Genomic DNA, 14,647 nt, shown 5'->3' on the forward strand with positions numbered 1-14,647 from the left:
CGAACCAGCAACACTAGCCAAGCAGATATACTTACCTGGAGACAAAAGACAGAACATACCACACAAAACGGAATGCAGAACAGATTGATCAAGAATCTGTCGGACAAGGTACTTTCACAATCAGAGAAGGAGGTCTTAGCCAAAGGACTGAGCTTCGCCATGGCACCCAAACAACTACCTATAGTTGACCTCATCACATCCACAGAATCAGCCATAAGGAAAAACAAGCTAACGGAAACCAAGGCGGAACAGCTTAGGTTAAAGGTATCAGCAGCTCTGTCCAATGTGAAACTCCCTCCTTCCAACCTAACCATGGAGGAAAGGAAAGCTGTGACAGCCCTGAGCAAGGACGAAAGCATCACTATCCTTCCAGCAGATAAGGAGAGATGCACGGTTATCCTCAACACAACAGACTACCACGCCAAGATCACGTCATTACTCAGCGACACCGACACCTATGAACCTCTGAGACGCGATCCTACTAGTGGTTACAAGAGGAGAATAATAGAGTACCTACAGAAACTACAGAAAGGAGGAACCATTGATTGGATACAATACCACCGTCTCTACCCACAAGATAACATTCCATGCATATATGGACTCCCTAAGATCCATAAAGATGGAACCCCCCTCAGGCCCATCGTCAGCAGCATAAACTCGCTCACGTACAACATTGCAAAACATATATCCAACATCTTGACCCCTTTAGTGGGCGAAACACCTCACCATATCCAAAACTCCATTGACTTCGTGGACAAGGTCCAAGGCGTAAAACTGGAACTGGATGAAACCATGGTATCCTACGACGTGACCTCGTTATTCACCTGCATCCCAACCATGGAGGCTTTGGAAACTGTGAGGCAACGTTTGCTACGGGACGACACCCTCCACAATAAGACCAATCTCAGCCCAGACCAGATTTGCCAACTACTGGACCTTTGCCTGAACACTACATATTTCCAGTTCAGGGGCCAGTTTTACAGACAGAAACATGGCTGTGCAATGGGCTCACCAGTATCACCCATTGTGGCCAACTTATATATGGAAGAGGTAGAACACAGGGCCCTGAACTCCTTCAGAGGAACACCTCCGAGCCACTGGTTCAGATATGTGGATGACACATGGGTCAAAATCCAAACACAAGAGGTGCAAGCATTTACCAAACACATCAACTCAGTGGACAAGAACATTAAGTTCACAAGGGAAGACGTAAAGAACAATAGTTAGCCTTTCTTGGACTGTGACGTCCACATTGGGGAAGGCAGGAGCCTCAACATTGGGGTTTACCGGAAACCTACACACACAGACCAATATCTACTTTTCGACTCACACCACCCTCTGGAACACAAACTGAGCATCATCAGAACTTTGCAACACAGCTGACAATGTGCCCAGCAGCACTCAGGCCCAACGAGAAGAACACAAACACCTGAGGGGAGCTTTAAAAACCTGCGGCTACCCCAGTTGGACCTTTGTGAAAACTGCAACACGTTCCAAAAAGACCAACCAGGTGAGCGATGAGGAGAAGAGGAACAGAAGGAATAACATAGTCATCCCGTATGTTTCTGGGGTCTCTGAGAAACTCAGGAGAATTTTCAACAAACACCGCATCCCGGCATACTTCAAACCCAGCAACACACTCCGATAAAGACTGGTTCATCCCAAAGACCGTGTACCACACACCCGGAAAAGCAATATGGTGTATGCTGTACAATGCAATCAGGATTGCACTGACCTATACATAGGAGAAACCAAACAACCACTACACAAATGGATGGCCCAACACAGAAGACCAAACTCCTCAGGACAAGACTCAGCAGTCTATCTACACCTAAAGGAGAAGACACACTCCTTCAAGGACAGCAGCGTACACATTTTGGACAGAGAAGATAGATGGTTTGAAAGAGGGGTGAAGGAAGCCATCTATGCAAAACTGGAAAAACCATCCCTCAACAGAGGAGGAGGTCTGTGACACCACCTATCTCCCACTTACAATGCCGTCCTTTCATCTCTACCCAGGAGACTCAAGAAGCCTAGCCTCCAAGAACAACAGTCGGTCACTAACGGCTCCAACGACTCTCATGACCACTGACCAATGAAGTCGAAATCAACACCCCCAACGACCGTCGCGGCTAAACAAATGCAAATCAACAGCTCCGATGGCGACGGGCGCGGCCATAACATCGGTACACAAAAGAGCCACTCATATCTATGGCTCTGTTAGTTACGGGCGTTGGTAAACATCTGATCACAAAGAGCCACGCATATCAATAGCTCTGACAACGACTCCTAGAGGATAAATACTGAGTCTCATCACCAGCCAGTCAGACTAGCTTGGTCTAGTCAGAAAGGCACAAACTGAGGAAGCCTCTTGGATGAGAGGCGAAACGTCTTCACGGATATATACCAAGTCCAGTTCACTTGATTCAACTCCTTTGGATAACCATGACCTGGATGAATGAGAACATTCACAGACATGTAGAAATGTTTTTTAAGAGTTATTTGTCAGTGGATATTGTCACCACATGTGATCTGTGTATCTGGGATGCATTTATTGACAGCCTACCCAACCCACTGAGGATTTGGAGAAAAAAATAACTTTTCCCATTTTTCTGTCAAAAAATGAAGGGTGCATACACAAAATGGCCACACATTTTTTTCGCGATATTTCCGGCAGAGCAGACCCTTCAATTATTGGACCTTAGTGTCAAAGTCAACAGAAAAAAACACAAACAAAAAGTACGGCAGACCATGTCAGGTTCAACCCATTTTTGAGCCTGTGGATCCCTGACTAATTAGAAAGCATACAGAAGGGACAGTCATCTGTGCATATGCGAGCGGATCATGTCGGAGTGCGGAGACACCGAGAGCCCAGGACTGCGCGGAACCAGAGGGAGGTCAGCGACAGCCACCAGGACTGCTACAGGTGCCTCGGGAAAGGACAGGGACCGGGGAGCTGCCGCTTCAAAGACTTCCGGTGTCGCGGATGTGGAAAGAACGGACATCTGGAGCGAGCCTGTCGGAACCAGCGCACCGACGCCGGTAGGGACCAAGGGAGGCGGGCTGCTGGACATTCGTCAGCCCGCCCGCCTCGAACCAAAGGCGGCCCAGAGGTGAACTTTGTGGACCAGGCAGACGCAACTCGCGAACCGGACTCAGGGACTGATTCTGAACAGCGAACTGATATGAGGCTGTATTCAGTAAAGACTGAGTGTGAGTATGTGAAACCTTACAAGGTGATGGTAAAATGCAGTGGTGTTAGGATGTACATGGAGGTAGATACCCGGGCAGCCATGACAGTTATCTCAGAGAGCCTGTACAAATCCAAACTGGAAGGGTCGACCTGCATTCATGTGACGTTACATTGAGAACATACACAGACCAGCCATTAGCTTTGTGAGGTAAAATCCTGGTGAATGTTCAACGTGGGAAGCAGCATTTACAGCTGCCTTGCTAGTGGCCCATGGTAGAGCACCGGCGCTGATGGGGCATGATTGGATTCGAGTGCTCAGCTTAGATTGGTCAAAAGTGAATCGCGTTGCCGCATCTGACCCAGTGGAGCAAGTGTGCTCAGAGCACAGAGCAGTTTTCAGCGCAGAGCTGGGCCGTGCAAAAGGCTTCACTGCATCCTTGCGTGTAACACCGGATGCTGTACCAACATTTAGCAAAGCGAGGCCAGCGCCTTATACGTGTTAATCGAACTCGAACAACAGGGAATTATCTCTCCTGTGCAGCATAGTGAATGGGCTGCGCCGCTAGTGTGCATTCCGAAAAAAGATGGATCAGTGCGCATTTGCGGAGATTATAAGGTGACGGTAAATCAGTGGCTTGATGTAGATCAGTACCCACTTCCAAAACCGCAGGATTTATCCTCCACTTTAGCAGGTGGAAAGCATTTCACTAAACTTGACTTGACGCAGGCCTACACTCATCTCGACATGGAGAGAAAAGTAAGCCGTTTCTCACCATCAATACACGCAGAGGTCTCTGTGTATGCAACCGCTTGTCTTATGGGGGCGCTAGCGCGCCCGCTATTTTCCAGCGCACTATGGATGAGGTATTACTAGTGCTTGATGGCGCGGTATGCTACTTAGACGATATTTTGATAACAGGAACAGATACCACCGCACATCTGCGCAATCTTAAACAAGTGTTACAGACACTGGAAGAACATGGGCTGAGGCTTAACAAAGAGAATGTGCCTTCTTTCAGAACAGTGTGGCCTACCTCGGGCATGTCATTGATGCCGAGGGTGTGCGCCCAATTAAAGGGAAAACTGAGGCTACTGACAAAGCTCCTGTGCCGAAAAATGTGACAGAATTGTGGTCATACTTAGCCATGCTCAATTACTAGGGCAAATTTATACCAAACCTGTCCAGCGACTTTAAGCCTATGACTGAGCTCCTACATAAAGATAAAGAGTGGGATTGGACAAGAAAATGTCAAGAGGTGTTTCAGCGTACTAAAGCACAGCTTGTAGCTATGCCAGTGCTTAAACATTAGGATCCTAAACTGCCTGTAATTTTGGCATGTGATGCTCCACCTTACGGCATAGGTGCCGTGATTTCACATCAGTTTCCAGACAACAGTGAGAAACCTATAGCCTACGTGTCCAGGACACTCACTAAAACAGAAGTCAGCTATTCTCAGATAGAGAAAGAAGCACTTAGTATCATCCTTGGGGTGACCAAGTTTAATGACTATCTGTGTGGATGAAAGTTTACTCTGCTTACAGACCACAAACCACTCCTAAAAATACTAGGGCCCAAGACTGGAGTGCCTACATTGGCAGCAGCTAGGCTGCAGAGGTGGTCATTAATTTCAGCAGCATACCAGTATGACATACGTACGTTACAAGCCATCCTTACAACATGCAAATGTGGATGCATTATCGCGGTTACCACTACAGACTCAAGAGGCAGACTCAGATTATAGTCCTGTGTTTAGGGTCTCATTCTTGGATAAAGCGCCAGTGTCCTCACAAGAGATTGCAAAACAGACAGACTGAATCAGTGGCTTCAGACACTGAAAACATTACTGACAGTTTTATTATGCCTCCTTGTCCCCCTTGACTGTTGTGGACTCAAACTTAACACTTTCAATGGAATGACCCAAATGCTAGCTAGATGGCAAGACTGTGTAACCTACTATGAAATGGTATGGAAAGTATGAGCTGCTTTTGGTTGCAGTCGATTTGAGTTTTGATGGCATCCTAGGGGAAACAGGTTAAAAACATACGCAGCTGGCTAGCTAGCTATGTCTTACCTTTGCCATTATGAGGTACATCCCCCTGCTGTGAGCGTAGCAACGCGATTCTGTAACCCAACCAGCTACAAAGAACTGGTCAGCATCCAGACTTCTGTATGCTTTTAGGTCAGCACCTGTGTATGGGGACACTCCGTTGGTAACATGGCGGTACAGATCGTGTGGGTTGAACTCGGGCAGACTGGACGATTTTGCTAGATCCGTGAACACATCGGTAGGAAGAAGGTACGGGTCAGTAGCTAACCCTGCTATCGCTAGCTTCTCCACGTATCGCTCTTTGTGCCATCCTACAAGGTGACTCACTTCACAGGACAACTCCACAACATTACTCTGACTATTGGTAGCATCACTTAAATTTAAACTATAATAGCTACTCATTCGTCGCAATATTTTGTTTGTTCGCTTTTGAATATCCCGGTCAATCACTTCCTGCCGTCCGTCATGGCGCAGTCTCCCTTGTCACGTGATAATTGTGACGCGTCTGCAAAGGGTGAATAGGAGTAGATATCAGCCTGCTAAACAGAGGTCTGTATTGGGAAGTTGGATATACGGATTGCGACAAAAAATATAAAACTAAAATTCTAAAAAACAAAAAAAACCCACATCAGTTAAAATAAATCAAAACCTAGGAAGAAACCTTCATCGTCTGTCTTGTCATTTTCTGGAAGTCCAGGAAGCTCTCCCAGATGAATGGTGTTGGTGCCACAATTAGGGGAAGAGGGAAATCTTTACATGAAGAACGTTTTTTTTTGGCAAGAAAAAGTGATTTAAAAATGAGAAACAATGAAAATGAGAGTGGTTAAAGAAAGACAGGAGATCCTCAGCAAAGCGTCCCCTCAGGTGGGAGAGCTCAGATGCCTCCGAACATCAAGGTCCCCTCATTACCGAGCAGCTGCTGAACTCCAGTCATATGTTTCAAGTTGATTTCAAAGTCTTGAAGAGCTGCTGGAGCCTGAGCCTAGGCGGTGTAACGGAGGGGAATGAGGATTGAGAGGTGATTGGGAGTGACAGCCAACAGACTGCCACAGCTCCAGGCTTGGCCTCAGGTGAGAGCGGAGAGAAGACATCATCCCTGCTGATGTTGAGGTAAGGGAGGCATATAGGCACAGCTGTGTGTGTGTGTGTGTGTGTGTGTGTGTGTGTGTGTGTGTGTGTGTGTGTGTGTGTGTGTGTGTGTGTGTGTGTGTGTGTGTGTGTGTGTGTGTGTGTGTGAGTGTGCATCCACAGAGTGAGTAACCACATGCCAGAGAGTGTATGTTTCTACGTTTTTGAGAGAGAGAGAGAGAGAGAGAGAGAGAGAGAGAGAGAGAGAGAGAGAGAGTGAGAGAGAGAGAGAGAGAGAGAGAGAGAGAGTGAGTGAGTGAGTGAGTGAGTGTGTGTGTGTGTGTGTGTGTGTGAGTGTGTGTGTGTCAGACAAGACCCTATGGCTCAGGATCTGCTGTCGCTAAGCAGCTAACACTTCTTAGAGCCAGGCTGACTGACAGAGCTCCCCAAACTAGTTTGACCGTGAGGAAGACTACACATGACTCTTGGAAACTTTTTGCGTCCTTCCACGAAAAATACTGCAGTGCTGATGATCATTAAACGCAAAACTACACTTCACAACAAGAGAGCAAGTGTTTAGGAGTTAGATTCCCTGAATGACACGAGTGACTCAAACATGGCAGGAAATGGGTGATGCTCTTACTGATATGACCGTTGCAGAAAGGCAAAAGATGATCTGCTGTTGATATACCTGTGCTTTTGAACAGTCTTCAAAATAATATGAGTAACTAGTGGGCAGTCTAGGAACTAGTAACTAGTGGACAGCGCTACTTTACAATGCAGCTTAATGGCCGTTTTGGATTTTCAAAGTTTAATACGCTCCTAAAATTGCATATATTTGAAATAAAATGAGATTCAGATCAATCGCACAAAAAAAAAGAAATTATGATAAAATATACCGAAAACGACCATGAACGGTCAATATGACCGTCTCGTAATTTGCGGGTGATCGTGCGTGTCATGTCACTATGTATGACGTGTGTTGGTCGCGTCAGTTCCTTCGTGAAGGTCATTGCTCTGTCCTAGAAACACACTAGCGTTGTCTAGTGCTGAGAAATAGTCTAAACTTGATTTGTGGTTATTGCCAGCATGTCTGGTTACAGATGCCGTTACAGACGCACCATGACTACCACCGAGGCGTTGCAGTATTTAAAGGCGCTGGACAGCCGCCATTTTAAATTGTTCAAAAATAATATTAAAAGTTGTTAGTGTCGTGTATCTACAGGATAACTGAATTATACAACGATCAAGGTATATCTTGGTATTCCTCTTTTATTTGCTAGATTGTAGTAACATTACAACACGACTGCGTTAAGCAGGCAGGAAAACACACGAGTGACCCTCGCGCTGTCTTCATCCCAGGGCGCGCACCAGAGTGGTGCGGGTACATTTATACAACATACACAACCAATAGACATCGAGGGTCAGAGGTCAAACATAAAATACATATTACTGCAAATAAAAACATTTGCTTTCGTGTGTATCTTCATACACTACACTCCTCCCCTGAAATCGGAACCCAGTACATTTACAGTACAACAACATTTCATTTTTATTTTATTTTGTTTTTTTTACATCTTTTCAACATGACATTGTTATAACAACAACTGGGTTCTCACAGATTTAATCTATCAGGCGGCTTCACATGCCACTGCGGCCTCTGGACACCCTCTGCAACTGAGGAGGGAGCAGCATCACTGGATCCTTGCTGCACAACCCTCTCAGTGGATTCTGGAACATTTACAGGCGTTGCTACACATGCATGTGATACATTTGGAACAACCCTCAGATCATCATCAGATTCATCTGACACATTACAGTTCTCAATCTCAGTATTGATCATTTGATTGACATGTCTCTTGTACACCTTCCCATACACTTTCACACGATATGTGACAGGACCAAGTGCCTTTACGATGCACCCAGGCACCCATTTAACACCTTCCCCTCCTCTGTGGTTTTGAACCAACACCTTCTATTTTGGTAGGAAGTGTCTGACTTGTGCCAACTTATCTGCTTGCTTGGACTGTTGACTGTCCTGTCTCTGTTGCATGGACTCTGAAATTAGGTTTGGTGAGAGACAACCTGGTTTTGAACTGACGTCTGAGAAACAATCCTGCAGGTGTTTTCCCTGTAGTAGACTGTGGTGTACTCCTATAACAGAATAGGAGATTGTGTATGCAGTGCTGCAACGTCATGTTGCTACTCTTTCCCTTTTCAAGAGCTGTTTTCAGGTTCTGCACCAAACGCTCTGCAGCCCCATTAGAAGCAGCGTGGTGAGGAGAACTCTTAATGTGTTTCACCCCATTGTTTTTCAGGAATGTTCCAAACTCAGCAGATACAAATTGTGGTCCATTATCAGACACAAGTTCGCCTGGAAGACCCCAAGTGGCAAAGTATCCCCTCAAAACTTCTATGGTCTCTTCAGATGTAGTGCTACTCATCAAAGCTACTTCTGGCCAACATGAATCGCTATGAGTGACCACTAGGAAGTTGAACTTTCCTTCTGAGCATAATCTATGTGTATCCTCTGCCAAGGATGCTTAGGCCAGCTCCAATTGTGAACAGGAGCTGTGGCAGGTTGGTGTCTGTTTAACTGGCATGTCTGGCAACTGTTTACCAGTGACTCTATGTCAGAATCCAGGTTTGGCCACCAAAAGTGACTACGAGCTAATGCCTTCATCTTTACCATTCCCTGGTGATTTTCATGCAATTCACGTGACATCTGTGGTCTTAACACCTCTGGTATGATTACCCAGAAACCCCACATCACACAGTCAGGTTCAACAGTCAGTTCAGTATTTCTTATGAAGTATGGCCTTAACTCATCTTCATTCAAATGCTTTGGCCAACCATTCAATGTGAAGTGCTTCACTCTCTGTAGTACTGCATCAGTCTTTGTCTGTTTTGCAATCTCTTGTGGGGACACTGGCACTTTATCCAAGAATGAGACCCTAAACACAGAACTATAATCTGAGTCTGCCTCTTGAGTCTGTAGTGGTAACCACGATAATGCATCCACATTTGCATGTTGTAAGGATGGCTTGTAACGTATGTCATACTGGTATGCTGCTGAAATTAATGACCACCTCTGCAGCCTAGCTGCTGCCAGTGTAGGCACTCCAGTCTTGGGCCACAGTATCTTTAGGAGTGGTTTGTGGCCTGTAAGTAGAGTAAACTTTCATCCACACAGATAGTCATTAAACTTGGTCTTCCCAAGGATGATACTAAGTGTTTCTTTCTCTATCTGAGAATAACTGACTTCTGTTTTAGTGAGTGTCCTAGACACGTAGGCTATAGGTTTCTCACCGTTGTCTGGAAACTGATGTGAAATCACGGCACCTATGCCGTAAGGTGAAGCATCACATGCCAAAATTACAGGCAGTTTAGGATCCTAATGTTTAAGCACTGGCATGGCTACAAGCTGTGCTTTAGTACGCTGAAACGCCTCTTGACATTTTCTTGTCCAACCCCACTCTTTATCTTTATGTAGGAGCCCAGTCATAGGCTTAAAGTCGCTGGACAGGTTTGGTATAAAGTTGCCATAGTAACTGAGCATGGCTAAGTACGACTTCAATTCTGTCACATTTTTCGGCACCGGAGTTTTGTTAATAGTCTCGGTTTTCTCTTTAATTGGGCGCACACCCTCGGCATCAATGACATGCCCGAGGTAGGCCACACTGTTCTGAAAGAAGGCGCATTCTCTTTGTTAAGCCTCAGCCCATGTTCTTCCAGTCTCTGTAACACTTGTTTAAGATTGCACAGATGTGCGGTGGTATCTGTTCCTGTTATCAAAATATCGTCTAAGTCAGGTGTTCCCAAACTTTTCCATGCCAAGCCCCCTCAAATAGCATTAGCATAGCAAGATGTCTTTAAAAACCCATTGACAATACTATGGCAAATGTTAAAAAGGAAAAAAAACTCCTGAACATGTTTCTTTACTTGTGTTAATGCAGTAATAATGACATTTGCACTTCAAATTTTAATCCTTCCATTATATTGAATATTTCTGTTTTCTATTATAAGCATTTTTTGTTATGAAATATATTTGATCATAATATACATAATAATTCAATTTGTTTTTCAAACATTTTTTTTAGCATTTTCCCTCATCTTCCCTCCAATTTGCTGAGGCCCCCTGGCGTCCGCCGCGGCCCCCACTTTGAAAACCACTGGTCTAAGTAGCATACCACGCCATCAAGCCCTTGTAATACTTCATCCATACGAGAGATCATCGTGACGTCACAACAACAAACAACCTTCTTCCGGGTTGCTAGCTTCGCGGAGTGCAATGTTTAGACAACACAGAAGACAGAGTCGAAACGCGTCTGTAGCAAGGGGTCTGTAAGGTTTGTCCCATGTGTGTATGAAATAAAGAGCATAATAAAGTAATTTTGAGTGCAGAATAAATTAAACTATTGTTTTTGTGTTCATTTTATCTTCAACTTAATGTGAATAACCTGTGTAAACATCAATACAAAAGTTTGTTGGATTATGCTCTCTAGCCTAGCTAACGTTATTTGTGTTGGAGCCTCAAACCGGTTTCGAGGCATAATATGCCTATGTCCCGTCTCGAGACATATCTCTCGAGACATTTGTCCACCTCTGGACGTTTTGCTCCGAACGGACATTTGGGACATTTTTGGATCGCCTAACTGAATGAGAAGGTAAGGAAGTGTTCGCGACAAATTAATTAATAATTCTGTTGAAACAAAAATAAAGTAGTAGGCCTAGCTATAGAGAGCTGGGTGTTTCATGAACAATATTATATGTTGTTTTCATTAGTAACGACGCGATCCGGGATTTACGTTACTTTGACTGATGTAAAATGTAGTTAACGTTAGCTAGCGGGTGAAACGGATACACAATCTCCCACTACACAACGGCAACAGTGTTAATTTTTACCTGTAATAAAATGTCTCCCACAAATCCGGTCATGAATGGATGGTTTCCATCCTCCTCCCAGTTCAGCACAAGTCCTTATTCCAGAAAGCGGGTTATGTGAAAACTCAAGAGTATGTTAACCCTGAGATGAGGGAAACTCTGAGTTATCCGTTCCAGACAGAGAGGTAAATGAAACGCTGAGTAAGTCACCATGGTGTAGTGATATAACGCCATGTATAGCCACTGGAACTACACTAGGTGTTATGTACTACCCGGACTGTTATTATGGTTACACCACTACCATGTATGGTTATTACGTCTGCCTACTGAGCCACGATTAAACCTGAGTTCTATAACCCGGTGTGGTCATTGATCCTCGACCAATACTACCCCAAGTATTACTTCATGGTGGCAGCGGTAAAGTACTCTCTATGAAGAATGAAGATAGACTGATAAAATTGTCCGTGGGTAATTTCTGTCATCATTCAAGCAAGAGTGCGCAGGAGCTGAGCTAGCCGCAAAGCTAACTAGCTAGCTAGCAACAGGAGACGTCATGGCATCGCATCTACCGACGATGAATTGGTCAGACCCGGACCTGGGTGAGGCGATTTCACTGTATAAACAGAAAATGACTCTGTATTTAGAAGATGAAGAAATAAATGGCGCAGCTAAACAAGCTAGGAAAATATGTCGTGGAATCGGAGATGAAGGATTAAAAAGACCGAACGCCAGTGGTCTCACCGATGATGAAAAGAAAAAGCCTGCCAAACTATGGGACGTCTTTGAAAAACAGCTAAAGTGGAACGTAAATTTCAGAATCCATAGACTGCAACTGATGCAACACAGACAGAAACCAGATGAGAATATTGATGATTTTGTGACCAGAGCCAGAACACTAGCACAGAAATGTCAGTTTTCAGACGATGAGCTTAACGAGCATATGATTGAGCTTATTATTGCGAGCACTCCCGATGATGCCCTGAGGAATGATCTATACAGCAAACCAAAAGGATATTCCTTAGCAGAGGTTCTGGCCGAGGGACGAAAATATGAAGCCCTGACAGCAGGCAATGAACAGTTAGACAAACTTAGCCTGTCACACAATGAGAGAATCCACGCTGTGGACAGGGACCGCATATGTGGTAACTGTGGGAGAAGCCACAAACCACGTCGATGTCCTGCATATGATGATGAATGCAATGCGTGTGGTGCAAAAGGTCACTGGGAGCGGTGCTGCAGGAAGGCCAAACGAGAGCGCCAGGAACACTCCAGCCAGAGCAGGAGCGGGGGAAGTAAGTCCCACACACCACAAGACAAACAGCACAAGCGCAAAACCTATAAAGACAAAAAGCAACAGAGCAGGACTCGCATACATGCTGTAGAGAGTAGCAGTGAAACAGACAATGAGAACAAAAGTACCTACCAGAAACAGTTCCACTCCATAACTATCAGTGAAAAGTGCATGTATAGCATAGACAGCCAGCCGGCCAGAGAGGAGGCGTACACAGTCCTGAAGGTGACACCACCTGACCTACCTGGTCGTGGATACACACTATGTCTGAAGATAGACACAGGTGCGTCAGGCAACACACTCCCATTAAGTACCTTCAAGCACATGTACGGTGAAAATGCATGCACCCAGAAACGACTGAAAAAAACCAACAGGAGGCTATCTGCATACAGTGGTCACGCCATCCCCTGCCTAGGCACCATTGACATTCCATGCCAGTACAAAGAATCCAAATGGATCAATGCAAAGTTCTACGTTGTAGACGTACCAGGGCCAGCCATAGTTGGGCTGCCAACATGTGAACTGTTAAACCTAGTGACTGTCAATGTAGATGCAGTGACCGAGAAAGGAAATGCAAACCAGAAAAAAGTCAACACAAGACAGACAAAACCCAAAATGACCATATCTAACAGTGCAGACCCAAAGAGAGCATACCCAGACCAGTTTGACAAAATTGGCAACTTCAGTGGAAAGGCCAAGCTCTTCCTGAAAAAGGATGCTGAACCATACATAGACCCACCACGTAAGTGCAGCATTCACATCAAAGACAAACTGAAAGATGAACTGAATAACCTAGTCGAACAAGATGTGTTAAGAAAAGTAGAACAGCACACAGACTGGTGCTCGAGTCTGGCATACAGCACAAAGAAAGACGGTTCCCTTCGTATATGCTTAGACCCCCAAAAGCTTAATACCAGCCTTAGGAGATGCCCACACAAGATTCCTACTGTGGAGGAACTGAACCCGAAGTTTGCAAATGCAAAAATATTCAGCAAACTTGATGCAAAAGCTGGATATTGGTCAATACACCTAGAGGAAGAGTCACAACTGCTAACCACATTCCGAACTCCATTTGGTAGATACTGCTGGAAACGTTTGCCATTTGGTCTCAGTATCTCTCAAGATCTCTTCCAGGCAAAGATGGACCAAATCCTGGAGGGGCTCGACGGTGTCGTCCGCATAGCCGGTGATATCGCAGTCTACGGAGCAAGCGAAGAGGAGCATGACAGGAACCTGACCAACCTGATGGAGAGAGCAGCCAAGACAGGTATTGTGTTCAACAGTGACAAGTGCACAATCAAACAGACAAGCATCTCATTCTTTGGCAACCTGTACACAGACAAAGGTATCAAACCTGACCCAGCCAAAATCAGGGACATCCAGAAAATGCCGACACCCCAGAACAAAGATGAACTGAGCAGATTCTTGGGGATGCTGACCTACCTGTCACCCTACATCCCAAAGTTCGCAGACAAAGCACACACACTGAGGGTGCTGCTGAAAAGTGATGTGCCTTGGACATGGGACACTGACCACCAAAAGAGCTTTGAGGACCTGAAATCAGTTATCAACGAACATGACTGCCTGAAGTACTATGATCCAAGCACACCTCTGACACTTGAGGTCGATGCATCACAGAAAGGACTGGGCGTGGCATTAATGCAGAACAAAAGACCCATAGCTTTTGGCTCAAAGACACTGGACGACTGCCAATCCAGGTACAGCAACATAGAGCGAGAAATGCTGGCCATAGTCTATGGAATGCAGCGATACTATACCTACCTGTATGGGAAGTCATTCATTGTAGTTACAGACCACAAACCCCTCATTACCATATGCACAAAGCCACTGCATGCCGCCCCGCCACGGCTTCAGCGAATGCTGATAAAAACACAAGGATACAACTACGAGGTCACGTATCGACCAGGAAACCAGATGGTCCTGGCAGACACACTCAGCCGACTACCCAACCCTGAGAACAACAGCAACATCGAGCTGGACGAGCGCATTGACGGAATAGAGGCAGAAGTCGAGGATCCAGAGATGCACACTGTTGCAATGATAAACTTCTCTCCCGAGAAACAGGACGCACTCCGCACGGAAACCACCAGCGACCCCAGACTCAATGCACTGAAAGAGCTGATCCACCAGGGATGGCCAGAC

Source organism: Lampris incognitus, chromosome 1 (assembly GCF_029633865.1).
Source record: "Lampris incognitus isolate fLamInc1 chromosome 1, fLamInc1.hap2, whole genome shotgun sequence".
Lineage (NCBI taxonomy): Eukaryota > Metazoa > Chordata > Actinopteri > Lampriformes > Lampridae > Lampris > Lampris incognitus.